The sequence below is a fragment of the Populus nigra genome, chromosome 3 (assembly GCF_951802175.1).
Source record: "Populus nigra chromosome 3, ddPopNigr1.1, whole genome shotgun sequence".
NCBI classification, from domain to species: domain Eukaryota; kingdom Viridiplantae; phylum Streptophyta; class Magnoliopsida; order Malpighiales; family Salicaceae; genus Populus; species Populus nigra.
The window spans coordinates 17,216,919-17,233,003 of record NC_084854.1 but is presented as its reverse complement, the minus strand read 5'-3'; positions in this window follow the sequence as shown (position 1 = coordinate 17,233,003).

Below are 16,085 nucleotides of genomic sequence, written 5' to 3'. Positions count from 1 at the left end.
ATGTTCGTATATATCTTCCTCTAATTAAAGGAAGGGAGACCATTGATGATCGTTCAAAAGCTGTTTACATGGAGACAAGCGATTGTGTGCCGCAAGTGCTTACATTATCCCAAAATAGCATCCAATGATGCAAGTTAAATAATGCTTAATAATTGACTTTTGTGGGAGGGGAGATATCTTTCTTGTTTTATTTCTTACTTATTGGATGCCAGTACGTACGTTGTTTTTCTTATGCAATTCAAAGGGCTGGGGAATTAATTTAATTTTTATCTCAGTTTTTTTAACACAAGGATTACAATGCTTTTTTTTGGAAAAAATTGAGAAAAAAAAACTTTGATTGGAGGATTTATTTGTAAAAGATGACAAAAATTAACCTTTTCTGAGAAGTCGAGGGGTTATGATGTAGTCGATGTAGATACAAGCAATTTTAAGTATTCAAGTGATAATTTGACATTACTAGATAGAAATATGATAAAAACAAACTATATAGATAGCTTCAAAAATGTTTTTATGAACCGATGGAACAATGATAATAAGAGATCCAACTATTGGATCGTATTTAAATTTTTATAAGTTATTTTACAAGTATTGTTCTATAAGACAACTACTATGTTACTGAACGAACTATTGGATCTTTTGGAATCATATTTTCAGCTCTAATGCTTTTATTTGGATTGATTTTATTATTTTTCTTATATTTTTTGAATGTTATTTATTTATTTCTTTTATATTTTTGGATTTCTAGTTATTTTCTAACAGAGATAGAGTTCTCTAGTTTATTTATAGCTTTTATAAATCTTTTAAGGAGACAACTACCATATATTTTATTTTTTAAAGAATAAAATTTAAAATTAAATATTTGTAAACTTCTTTGCTCATTAAATCTTGTATTTCTTTTGTAATTTTTATGTTGTCGTTGTTTTACTTGGCTAATGCTCGTAGTAGATTACAAATGAAACTTTAAGATAAATGGTTTTTTTTAGTGGGTATGTTTTGCGTATGAGTTTAAACAAATAATATTTTAATGAATATAAATTGGATATTATTTGTAGTGGATAGCATATGAGATTGATCCCTTGTATCCGTCCACTATCCTTTCTACTTGCATGGAAAAAAAAAAAAAGAGAAGAAAATGCTGGCGATATCTCCTCCTTAGAATGCTTGTTTTTTTAAATAAAAAAATATATTCACATCTTACGGTGGGAGATGGGTTATCAGTGAGAAGTTCTTCGTGCTGTTGATAGCTTCTCTCTGATCATTTTCACCACTCTTTGAATATATTTTTTATTGTTATTTATTTTTTTCCCCCTTTATAGGCTTATGGTGCCTCTTATTTATTTGTTTGGTTACTGAAAATTAATAAGGATCATTATTGCCATAACTATAACTATAATCAAATTTATATTACATGATTTGGAAAAAAAAATCAAATAATAAATAGGACAAAAATTTCCTCCGTCACTTATGTGGATACTTTCTAAGCTACTTCTATCCTAATGAATTGTAACGAGATTAGTGATGAATTTTGAAATATAATATGCATATGAATAGCTAGAACCCTTAATTGAGATTAGGCTGGTAAGTTTATAATATTTATATTATCTAATCCGATCTAGCGCGTTAAAATCTAATAATATTGATAATACATATGATAATAGGTAAAAAAATCTAAAAAATAGATACTAAAAGTTTAGTGGCAAGTTAGAACTTTTGAAATTTGATTAGCTTGACCTAACACATATACCATATGCTTATTTTATCATTATATATTGATAGTTTGTGAGTTGAAAATTTATTTATTTTTATTTAGAAATATTTTGGCTCCAAAGTTCTTGTTAGTAAGCTTCTTTTTATAATTCTCTAAAGTAATAAAAAAAAATGACTTGTCCCTTTGTTTGTAGAGAGGTAATTGAAATTTAATGGTGGTACAAAATATAAAAATTAGACCTAGCAATAGGGATGCTAAGACATATACAATCCATGTTATAGGTTCGTCTCCAAATACAGACTCGTAAAAATTAGCAATAAAAGCTTAACTCAAATATATCTATAAAATCCATAAAACATTTAACCCGATCTAACATATTCAACCTTCTCGAGTAAAAAATAAATAAATTATATGGATTTTGATGAAATTGCAAAGGCTACAGTAATTCAGAAGATGAACAAGAAAGTGGAAAACAACAAGAGAGAATCGAGGAGAAAAGAGAGAGATGATTAACATTAAGACTTGTCTATATTTTAGCTAGAAAGTTTATCACGTGTGAGAGACACATGAGAATAATTGAAGTGAGATAATAAAAAAGTTACACACGGGAAAATAGGAAATTCCTTCCATCTAAGATGGTGGAAAATTATTACCCTAAAAAACATTATATCATCCAAGTTTTTCCCCAAGCACTTCTCTCATAGTTATTCTCTTGATACGCACTCAAAGTTTGCTCTTTTATATTTCACATATCATAAATGAATAGATATCTCTCCAATGCATGTATAAACTACACATTTCTCATTGTGGAAGTCACTCATTTCTCCTATATTTTTCATTTTAATCCATTATTTTTTCATCTCATATTTTCTTAACAAATTAATCTAAATTGACTTTCAATTGTGTTCTATAAAAAAGAAAAAAAAAAACTAGAGAAAAAAAATCTTTGTGGAAGTTGATGGTGAATTGAGGAAGGGGCTATAATAGCCTAGGGATTATGGTCTAGGAACAATAATTTTTCTATGTTTTTAGTGTTTTTATAGTTCGAATGATTATTTAAAAGTACTGTAAATATAGCTTCTTTAAAATTATGAATTGTATTAAATTTTGTTATCACAATTATTCTTTATTTCTTAATGGTTTGTTTAGAAAGAGGTGAATGAGAGGAGGAGGAGGAGGAGGGGAAGGAAATAGAAGAAAACTAAGTCCCATTTACACAATGATGGTGATGAAAATGGGATATTCACTTAAATTGAAAGCATATTCTGGCCAAATGAATAACAAAATTAATATTTTGTAATTAGATTATTACAAATATAAAATGTTAAGATGAATAGTTGTTTTGATTTTTTTTATGAAAAATTGTTATAATCTTAATGTATTTTTTTGTATGGAAAAACTCATCTTAGCTCTTAAGAAGTTAACAAAATGAGTAAAAGTAAAAGTAAAGTAAAATTAATTTTATAGCAGTGAACAGATAAAAAAAAAAAGTCTTGAACACTAGCGATTTTTGTCATCACTAGTGAACTGACAACTGATTAGATAACTCTATCGATAATAATGTTGACTATAACACACAATGCTGCCTGCTGACATGAGTGAAATCATTCATTCTAAAGCAATTGAAATGATTGAACGAAACATTAAATAACGCACCCATCAAGAAATAAAATATTAAGTGGCCTCGCCGACACCAAATGGAGATCGTAAGTGTAGAAGAAGAGGGACTGTCAAACAGTTTTCACATTGAAGACTCCTTACCACTGAAACTGGTCATGTCTGTGGTTGTTTACCACCCCCTATTACATTCACCCTTGGTTATGTACGGAGTGTCGACTCTGGAGATCCTCCCAGATTCTTCTTGTTGAGATTTTGAGCGTCTTTCTTTGATTTCCGAAGGGAGGACCATGCCTAAAATTAAGAGCCAAGGGACCACTTTGAAGCTGGTTTTCAAGATTTAGTGCTCTGTGTAGAAAAATGAACTTGTGGATGCATATAATCATATGAACCGAGCAAGGACACTCTATCGTATCATATCATGTGCATAAAGTAGAGGCGAAGACGTGCTGTTTGATTGTGCCAGAAAAGTTAAACAAACAGCAAGATGTTCCTATGGATTAGGCATGTGAGGCGAAATAATAAATGATTCCTCTTTTCATTTGTAGAGACAAAGGATCAAGGATTAGATTACCTTTTGATCGTGACAACATACAAAATTAGAGGACAACATGGGCGGTGGCTGTTTGGATTTGGTGCTAATATAGGCAGGCACCTGCACATCTAAGCAAGCAGAGATATGAGCTGCTTTTATGGCTTATCCTGTGCTAGGCAGTTGGGGTATTGTAAAGTGGAATTAGAGATTGATTCAGCAGTTGTAGCAGCTGGTTTAACGAGTAAAGAATGATGTTTTCATGGCTGATACTCGATCTCATGTTCGAGCTTCGATATCTCATTTCTTGAGACTGAGAGATTCAAATTCCACAAATTTTCTGAGAGAGCAATCAGGTTGTAGATTGATTTACTAACCATAGTCATGGATTGAGAGTAGGGGTGCTTTCTCTTGGCTACTGCATATGCAATATGGTCTTTCATCCATGTTATTAGTTAATACTAGTTATATAATCTGCGCTGCCTTATGACATAAAAGAAGAAGATGTTGTTGTTACATGTATATTTTTAGATATTATAATTTTTTTTAATTGAGGAATTACGGACCATTTAGAAACACGGTCTAACCCGAGCTTTTAAAAAATTCAAAATTATTTTTGCTAAAAAATATTTTTTTATATTTTCGAATCGTTTTGAAGTGTTAATTTTAAATAATTTTTTTTAAAAAATATTATTTTAATGCATTTTTAAGTGAAAAATATTTTAAACCGCAATCGCAACCATAACCTCAAACAACCCTAAAAGATATATGCCTCCCTTGACCAAACAACCCTTGATATTCTTCAAATTCCTTGCTTAATCCTTTCATATTCCCTCTTTGATCCTTTTATTTATCTCTTTTTAGTGTTTTCTAACAAGAATTCCCCATGAATTTGCTTTAATTTTTCTCTCTTTCTCTCCCGCACAAATGGCTGGCCAACTTGGTTTCTTTAGGAATCCAAGTTTCTATTTATATTTAAACTTCTCTTTATTCTCATAATTATAATCCTATTATTCTTCTTTGATTTATCTTTTTTTTTTTTGGTTTTACTGGGTATCGGTTATAAATTTATTTTTTCCAAGGCTTACCATACTTTAAGATTTAAATTCATAAATCCCCATCTCTTGTCATTTAATATTTATATGTAATTTCTTTTGATTATCATGTAAAATTTCTAACATTTTTCTAATATCAAAATATTTTAATCGAGGTTTTACAGAATGTGTCCCGCTTGGACCCAAATTATATTGATGGAAGTGAGTAGTGGTTATTGGAAGAGATGCTATTGCTGGTTGAGTAATTAAGGCTTCTACAGATTTTTCCTTTAATTCCTGCTCAAATAGGCTGGTGAGCCTTGCTACATTCTTTTTAAAGCTTTTCATCTTTTTTTGACTTTCAACCTCCTGACGTGATCTTTCCTTGTTTTTCATTAATTTCTTTTGGGGTCTGGTGTTATAGATCCTCTTTAAAAGGAGGCCTATATTCCAATCTTTCAAATGAATATTATGCAAGTTTGGAAAGTAAATAGATATGAGATGCTTGCATAAAGAAAAGGTAAATTGAATACAAGTTCGCCATTTAAAAGTGACAATAGTTATCATCTAATATCATCATTACATCGAAGAGGAAATCCATATTCATCTTAGTAAATTTATAATAATTGAAACACTTGTAAAACCTATGTGATGACCATTTTCCATCTAAAAGTCCTGAAATTCAAGATGCTACATGTTGAGCTTTTCTCAGTACAATTTACGGATGACACGTACATCTTAAAGACATGTTCTATTTATTATGTGAGCATAAATAGGTTTTCTACACATTCTCAATAGGTTCTTAAATCTACCCAGTGACAATCCTTATAAATATAATATAGAGGCGTTGCAAGAAATAGTTAAGGCATGTATACTCGCCATTACCAAGCATACTTTCAGATTTGAGTTAGGTGTTTCACAAAACTGAATCCTGACCAATAGTCATAGGGCAAACAATTAACCCCATTGAACCTAGAAGCTCGTATGTGCTCTTTAAAAATTAAAACATGGGATGCATGATGCATTATTCCATATCCCATATACAAATTCATGAGCAATATATTTAAAAATACATGTTGATAATAAATGTACAGACCAACCAAAATAAAATATAAAAATCAAACAAATAACAAAGCTTAGTCCACGAGAAACCCCCTAGTGGAGTTGTCATTCTGTCGTACGTGAGCCATGTCACGACTATCATCCTTTTAAATCATGATTTTTTGTATGAGTAGAAAGAACAATGAATTATTTTCCTTTATTAGTTAAAAAAGAATTGGAGTATCCACCTAGTATTTTGATCATTAGAAAACCTAACTGGTCTTTAAATTCTAAATAAAGGGATTAAGGAGGACAATATCACCTATAGTACATCCTATCTAAAGTAAGTTGTATTGTTTATTTGTTTGATTATTACTAAGGCGCTATTGTGCTTTTCTAACCATTTATTTGCCTATTAGTTAAAATAGATTCACCTCAGTAGAGTGAACCATGACTTTATGGGTCAAACATAGACGTTCTAAAGCCAAGACCTATTTTTTTATTTGTTTCTTTTAATATTTTTAATACGTTTTACATATAAATTCATAATCATTGATATTAAAAATAAACAAATTTTTTTTTGTTCTAGAAATTTAGTCTAACTCTCCATGGTTTTAATATACTTGTTATTAAATTTATGATGCATTATATATATATATATATATATATATATAGCCTTTTAAAAAAATGGTATGCTAAATCATGCAATATTTATTAAACATGATATTTTTTAGAAACTTGGCCACATGTAATTTAAAACATAATTGTATTTTTTTAAGAAGGGTTTTATATATTTTTTTATTTCTTAAAACTAGTTTATTTAATATTGAAAAAGCATCTTATATATAAATTAGCAATCTCAAATACTAAATATAAAAAGGTAAAAAGATGTGAGAAACCCAAAATTAATTGCAAACTAGTTCCTCACAAATTCTAAAAATTAATTAAAATTAGACTAAGGCTACGTTTGGCCCAATATAAAAAAAATGAAAATAAGGCTATAAATAATATGACCATTTTAAACAAAACATCCACTCAAAATAAATTATTTATTCATTATTCATCTCATTTAATAAAGACATGCATTCCATAATTGATCCACCATCAAGTTAAAAATCAAACCAAATAAATCAAACTATTAACCCATGCTTTAAACCCAAACCCGTACAACACATTCATGAATCGAAAATAAATATTTAAACCCAAATCTAGTTAAAGATCTAAATCTTTAATATTAAAAATCGAACCAAATAAATGGGATAAATCAAATTATTAACCTATGCTTTAAACCCAAGCCCGTACAACACACTCATGAACCTAAAATAAATATTTAAACCCAAATCCAGTTAAAGATCTAAACCTTTAATATTAACCCATGTGTTCTAAGAAACTAAACCAATTGGATCCATAAAAATGAAAGGGGCTTAAGCAAATAAAGCAAAGAAACAAGCCCATAACTAAAGGAGAAAAGAAATTTTTCTAAAGAAAATGGATGGGCTTAAACAATGGCCCGAATCCCTTTCTCTTTCTTCATAGATAACATCACATGCTACATCAAAATTGTATCAAAGCAAAAAAATAAAAATGAAACTTAAATTTTACAATCATTCATTAGAAAAGCAAATTCATTATGTATTTTACCATCCCATAAACTCCTAAAGTAAATTTGATATTGCACCCTATTTTTTTAAGTAATCTTCCGAGAGTAACATCAACAAAACAACTTATATCATGTCATTTCTCAAGAACTCTCCCAAAAATCTATCATCTTCAAATATTCAAAACAATACATTATTCAAACAAATGTACACTTTTACCAACCATGAAACCAAGAGACCCTTGGTTTCCAACTTAAAACAAGACAAACAATCTTGCAACATGCTCTTTAAATAAAATAGATAAACTTTTATGTTTTGCAATTCAGGTTAAACATTCAACGATAAACTTGCAAATGATTAGACCCTCATATGATCAAATCATCATCAACATCTTAAGAAACTATCCAGAAAATGCATTAGTAAAAACCATATGCCCCAAACATAAAATAAGAATCAGTCCAAATTTCCTTTGTACTAAAAAACAATGGAACTTATTCTAATAAAAAAACAAAACAAAACACAACAAATGAAGAGACTTTCATGTTTAGGGATCTAATTAATCGATTTTGGATGAATTTGCCTAAAAAAATTTTATATTTAAACATTGAAAACAAAGCAAAACTCAACCAAAGTTATGCCTAAGCAATCCATAAAATCAACTACATAATACAAGTATTAATTATGACCAATCAACTAATGATACATTTCTATTCAAAATCCAACAAATCATTCCATAATATTCATTCAAATTAAAGATATATCAAATAATGTTTAAGTTTGGATTTGACCTTTTGGAGATGGTTAGGTGTGATCAGAAATCTAACAGAAGCTGGTGGAAGCAGTGACATTAAGTGTACCAACGCATAAATGGATGACCATTATGGTGGCACGTAGCTGCACGTATTATCCATGTCTGGTCGGCATATGACCTAATCCACAGGGTGAACAACTTCTGGATTTTCCTCTTAGCATCACAATGTAACTTATGCCAATCAGAGAAAGAAGATCGAACTATCTGAAAATTTTAGCCCTTTCTTTCTTGTTTTTCTTTTTTTATTCTTTAAGTGATTGTTTTTACCTGGACAATTAAATGAGCTTGGGAGGTTGGCTGAAACTGCTAGTGTTGGCTGGAGCCTTATTGATGGTGACTGATCGATGTTGGCAGTGAGAGGGATGTCATTAGAAGGAGCTACTAGTGAGGAAGTTGACCAATGGTTGAGAGATGGAAAGGTTGGTCGATTGTAGGGATTTGTTGGGTATAAGTTTATGGTTATAGGAAGGCTATTCACCGTGATAATAATATAGGGACGATGAATCAGTGGCTATCGGTGAAAGGAGATGGTGTTGGTTTCAATCTTGGTGCTACTGACAGGATCTCACAGTAAAGGCTGCTCTTATTGGCGACACTTACGCTAGTGGCAAGATCTCACGATAAAGGCTGCTAGGTTGTTAATTGGTAGTGTTTTTTATAGAGGATGAAAAGGGTTGGTCATCTTTTTTCCAAGAGAAAGGGCTTTTTTTATGGTTATATTTTTTCTTTCTCTTTCTCTTAGTTGGAATTAGTCATGATTTATTTGTGTTTTTTTTTAGAGAAGATGTTTTTTTTGTGTATAGGGTGTTAATGTGTTTGGGGAAGGATGAGGAAGAGATGTTTTTGGTGTGAGGTATTTTTTTATGGCTAATGTCTTCACTAATTCTCTCCTTTCTTTTAGGTGTGTATAACCACTTATTTATACTACTCAAAATAATCTTTTCACATTTAATCTCTAAAATCTTTAACATTCATCTACTATTTTTTTAATTTCTATAAAAGCTTTTACCACCTTCTAATCATAGTTATTAAACCCGGTTCGGGGGTTGACCCGACTAAGGGGCCAGATCCTGGATTTCATGGGTCAACCTAGAAAATTTAAAAAAATATTTAAAATTCTAATATTTCATATGAAAAAATTAAGAAAAAATCCATGTAAATATATGCTATATATGGTGTAAATAATGAAGTTTAAAATAATATTTTAAAAAGTTTTTTATCCCACATTAAAAATATATTATGTTACGCTTTTAAGTTGAAGTATTTAAACAAAAAAAACTTTTTATCCCACATTGAAAAAATAACTTTTTTCTTGGAAACATAGAGTATGTATACTAATGTATTTCAAATCCTACTTTTTTGGGAACATAGAGTATGTATACTAATGTATTTCAAATCCTACATTGAAAAAATAACTTTTTTCCTGGGAACATAGAGTATGTTTACTAATGGGTTTCAAATTTCATATTGAAAAAACATAACTTTTTTCTTGTGAACATAGAGTATATATACGAAAGGGTTTCAAATTCCACATTGAAAAGATATTATGTTATCATTTTAAGTTGAAGTATTTAAATCAAACAAAAAAATTTATCCCATATTGAAAAAACATAATTTTTTTCTTGTGAATATAAAGTATATATATGAAAGAGTTTCAAATCTCACATTGAAAAAATAAATTTTTTTTTTAGGAATATAGAGTATATGTACTAATGGGTTTCAGATCCCACATTGAAAAAACATAACTTTTTTCTTATGAGCATAAAGTATATATACGAAAGAGTTTCAAATCCCACATTGAAAAGATACTATGTTATTCTTTTAAGTTGAAGTATTAAACCAAAATGTTTTTTATCCCACATTGAAAAAACATAACTTTTTTCTTGGGAACATAGAGTGTATATATGAAACGACTTCAAATTTCACATTGAAAAGATACTATGTTATCCTTATAAGTTGAAGTATTTAAACCAAAAATTTTTTATATCACATTGAAAAAACATAATTTTTTTTCTTGGGAACATAGAGTTTATATACTAAAGGGTTTCAAATCCTACATTAAAAAAATAAAATATTTTTCTAATATTTATATAGTAAACTTTAAAAAATGTTAATAACCAACTAAAAAACTATGAAAAAAGGGTATAGGAGAAAAATAACATTTGAAAAAAAAAACATCGGGTCTCGTTCGGGTTTGCCCGGGTCATGGGTCGACCGGGTTTTGCAAGGCTATTGTCATAGCCAGTCTTTTATTAAACCCAGATGGTCCAGCCACAGGGTTGACCAGGTCTCGGGTCGACCCACCGGACTGGGCCCGTTTTAACAACTAGGCTTCTAATTTCTAATTTAAAAAAGTTCCCTCTCTTTTAAAACAACAGGAAACAATGCAAATTTTTTTTTCCTAAACTACTTCTTATTATTATTTTAATTACATTTTAATCATTAAAAAATGTCTTTTTTGATTGATAGATTTTTTCTTTCCTTTTTTTTTGAAAAATCTATCAATACAAAAACAATAAGCAAAATGGTCAAAAACTAGCTGAATTGCCTCAAAACATATTTGTTTATATCATTTTGCTATTTTTTGAAATTTTTTAAAAAGAGAATCAAAATTTAGTTATAACACAACCTATAGATTAAGATTAATCAGCTTCTGCAATGTTTTTTTTTTTTAAATTGACTCTTCATAATTTGGACAATATTTGGATATAATTTGTAGCTTTTTAAAACCAAAACTGTCAGGTTTAATTCTAATTTTATGGAGGGTAATCAAAATTGATAGGGGAGGAAATTCTATCGGTTTTGGTTTCTAAAATTCTCTATACAAGGGGGCTAATAAAAAGTGTTTCGGGTTGGTTTTTTCTGCACAAATTCTACAGAATTTTGACACTCTTCTTTAACTAAATTTCAAATTTAGCTCCTTTGTTTTGAGCTCATGTTTTGCTCTTTGTTTAACTCCTAGTCTAGAACATGTGTTTGGTTCTTATAGAAAGATTTCTAAGTTTTATTTTCTTGATTCATTGTACCTTATTTTATTTAGGGATGCATCTAAATAAGAATGAGTTGTTGGAATTCTATAGGATGCTTATTGAAGTTAGTTTTTTTACACCAAGTGAGAAGTAACAAAATCTTAAAAACAAATAATTGATTATTGAAAAAAAACACTGCTTAATCAAATTCTAAAAGCTTCAACAAGTTCTTTACATGCTTTTATTTTAAGTAATTGTAATATATGCATAATAGGAATTAATTTCAATATCTAATGTATGATTTAATATTTACCTTGTATGTATATTAGTCTTATGTTATGATTGTAAGTTTCCAATGAATTTATATTATAAACTAAACAAATATGCTCTTTTGTCTAATGATTATGTAATTTTAGACAACAAGAGGTGCGATGTGAACTTTAGTGAGGATGTGTAATAAGCCATTTTCATCGAGACCATTTGGAAAAAGGAGGGACATTAGTCCTATTAAAGAACTCTAAAACGCGTGGGATATTAACTGTAGCAGGTTTTTTTTTGTAGCATGTTTTTTTTAGCAGGTTTTTTTTTTTGCTTTTGTTTTTTTTACATGTTTTTTTTTGCTTTTTTTTACCCAAAATTGATTTCTTCTTCTTTTTTTTTGTTTATTTTTTTTAAAAATTTTTTGTTTCAAAATTATCTTTGCTAATTTTTTTAAATATTGAGCTGGTTGAAAATTTAACTATGTAGTTTTTTTCTTTAAAACATTGTGGATTGCTATAATATTCTCATACATTGTTTTCTTTTTTTTATGATTTCTTTATTCTTTTTTTTTTCAAAATGGTCTTTATAGATTTTATTTTTTTTATATTAAGTTGGCTGAGAATTTAGCTTTGTAGTTTTTTTTTTAAAAAAATAATATGAATTACTACAGTGTTTCCCCTGCATAGTTTTTGTTTTGCCGCAGTGTTTCCTCATATATTTTTTTAAAAAATTATCTTTATCGAATTTATTTTTTCAATATTGAGCTGGCTGATAATATAGCTTTATCTTTCCCCGTATGTTTTTTTTTTCTTTTTTTCCAAAATTGTCATTTTTTACATATTTTCTTTTTTTTTTGTTTTGTTTTTTTCAGAATTATTTTTGTTGATTTTATTTTTTTACTATTAAGCTGGTTGAAAATTTAGTTTTTTTGTCTTTTTCTTTAAAACACTGTAGCTTTCCCCACGTGTTTTTTTTCGCTTTTGTTTCTTTTTTTGTACATTTTTTTTTCATTTCTTTTACCCAAAATTGACTTCTTTTTTTTTTTTAGATAGCCTTTGTCGTTTTTTTTTATATATTGAGCTAGTTGAGAGATTAGCTTTGTAGCCTTTTTTTTTAAAAAAAATATTATGGATTACTATAGTGTTTCCCTTACATGGTTTTTGTTTGTCTACAGTGTTTCTCCCACATGTTTTTTTAAAAAAATTATCTTTGTTAAATGTTTTTTTCAATATTGAGTTGGTTGAGAATTTAGCTTTAACTTTAGCTTTCCCCACTTTTTTTTTTTTAATTTTCCCCACGTTTTTTCATTATAATTATAATTATAATTATAATTATATTGTATTATATTATATAACTGTTTTTTTCTTTTGTTTTTTGTTTTTATTTTTTTTAATGAATTGTTTTTGTTTGATTTAGTTTGTTAATGTTAATTTTGTTTATTTAGTTATCAAATTTTCATGATATGAATCTCGGGTTTGATGGGTTAACCTGATTTGACGAGTTATTTTTTTCATTTAGTTTAGTTTGTTAAAGTTAATTTTCTTTCTATTTAATTATCAGACTTTCATACTTTCATGACACGTATCATAGGCTTGACGGGTTAACTTGGTTTGATGGGTTAACCCGGTTAATTCTAGGTAAACCCGTCATTTTTTTTTCTATTTAGTTATCAAACTTTCATGACGCAAATCCCAGATTTTACGGGATAACCTGGTTTAAAAGGTTGACCCAATTAATTCAATGTTTTTTTTTTCTTTTTCTTCATTAGTTTTTTCCTTCATGTTGATTTTTTTTCTTTGTTTTTTTTAATTAGTCTATTTAATTATCATACTTTTATGACACGACCTTATAGCCAGACCCACATCCAGTATTCTTGGGTCCAGTGTTACAGCCAGACTCACTTAAACTTGGGTCATGCAAGTTTAATTTTATTATTAATATTATAAATATTACTGTAGGTCAGGTGTCGCAGCCAAACCCAAGATTCTTTGGTATAACTTTGTAAAAAAATTCAAGATTTTTAAATTTTTATTTTTTTAATATTTTTTATGCATTTAGCATCGCGCAGGTATGAAAGCTAGTTTGAGCTGTAGCTCGTTGCTGTATTGGTTGCGCAGACAAAAACATGAGTGTATAATTGATGGACATCAGACATGCTTAGGTCGTGGCATGGTAGAGAGATTCTTTAACGCTGTTAGTATTTTATCTCATGGCTTGAGTTGGATTCGTTAGAGGCTATTAATAATCTTGTATCTCAAGCCTGCTCAGTCTGCTTTCGGACATTCGAAAACTCTTGGATAAGGTTTGGCAAGTTCAATTGTCTCATGATCAGCCCGAAGAAAAGTATTGCATTAACTTCCTGCCTGTTTGGAATTGTATTTTAAATAATATTTTTAAAATAATTAAATTTGTTAAATCTCTGCTCAATCTTTGACGCATACTGGAATCTGGTTTCGGACATTCGAAAACTCTTGGATAAGGTTTGGCAAGTTCAATTGTCTCATGATCAGCCCGAAGAAAAGTATTGCATTGATTTTGAGGCTGTTTCGAATTGTATTCAAAACAGTATTTCTTAAAAAAATTAAATATTTTTAAATTAAATATTTTTAAATTATTTCAATGTTTCATATTCTTGATCAACCTTGACCAAAGTGATAGTGTGTTAGAGTGGTGTATTGATTCCTCCTGCAATGAGAACTTTGCTTACGTGTGATGCTTGTGGAGGCACCCCTGTTGGCTCAATTTCTCCGTTCTTCCTTCAACTGAATAAAAGAAAAAGATAAGGTAGAAGGATGAATTGTAGCACTATTCCTGAAACTCTGTAATGGTGGTTCTGTTCTTATGAAGCTCGCACAGAAGAAGCGAATCAATCTTGCTGGAAGGCTGTATCTTTTTTCTTAAACATCTATCATTTTTTTTTCTGGGGCTTTGAATATTTTTTCCATCAGATTCGTCCGAGTACCAGGGGTTAGAGGAATTGCGTAAAACTCTTGGTGTAACTATCAATATAGTTTCGATCGTGGGAAGTGAAAAGAGAATTAGGGAGACCTATGGGATAGAGAGTTTGGATTTTTTTTTGGAAAAAGATAGAGATTTTGGATGGTATTAGGAGGAAATGAAACCCATTGGATTTTTTGAAATATACATAGGCAATCAAAATAATAAATATCTTTTTAGTAAATCTAAATTAAATTATTTAGAATTTATATAAAAATTATTTGAAAATTAGATATTCTTTTACCTTAAAAAAACCAAATAAAATAAGATAGCTAAGAGATTCATATAAGTCCTTCATAAAATAAAATAAAAAACTTAATATACATGTTTGTAATTTTTATGACAACAACTCTTTTAATCAAACATTTTTTCTTTAATATAATTGTTATGGCTACAATCAAAATCTATAACTACGATCACATCTCAACCAAACCTTACACAACCCTAAACTAAAATGCTCTTATTTTGGTACTTAGACCATGTTTATCTTTATTTTAAATTAATAATTTTTGGTTTTTTTATATTATTTTAATGTGCTGATAGTAAAAATAATTTTTAAAAATAAAAAATATTATTTTAATATATTTTTAAATAAAAAACACTTTAAAACACAACCGCAACTAAACTTCCAAACACATTATTAATAAAACGAGTAGCTGAAAGGTTTTGTTCTGAGATTAGGGAAGCTTTGCTATGGAAAAAGATAAAGAGTGACCAAACTCTTGATTAGGTAGGGACTCAATTAACATTTATTTGGGTAGATGGGTCGAATTTAACAATGTAATGGAGTGTAGGGAAAAAACATTTTGTTAACTTAAATAAAATTATTACTGCTTGCAACGGGCAAAGGATGGAAAATTATTATATAGTAAATTACTAGATTATTGATCCATACTAGGAATTCTAAAACAAATATTCATGTATTGCTAACATGTTTTTTAAAAGAAAAGAAATATTAATGTTGAACGAATAAATTATGAAACTCAATTATCAATTAATCTAATTTTGAATGATGAGATTGAAAAAAAAATATTAATTAAAAAAATAAAAAAACTCGAGTTAACCTATCAAACCTTCAATTTGGATCATAAAATCAGGATAACTTCATAGAAAAAATAATTAAAATAAATTATAAAATTCAATTTCTAGTAAATCTATTATTAAAGTATGACATTAAAATAAAATAAAAAAACAAAACCAAAGAAAAATCTGAACTTGCATCGAGAGGTATTTTTTGTATTTGTATAATGATTTTTTTCTTATTGTAAAGTAAGCTGGGAAAGTTTAATATTTGACTAAATATAAAAATTAAAATGCATAATGAAAAAAAACTAAAATGTCCTTAAAAGCAAAAAAAAAATTAAAATTGGTGTAAGGGGTTTTTCCCTTTTTATAATTATTTTTTGTTATTATTAAGTCATTTTAGAGGCAATTTGATATTTAACTAGATAAAAAAATTTAAAAGAAAAAAGAAAAAGAAAAAGGTGGTTCGTATATGACGCACTTACTATCGCGTG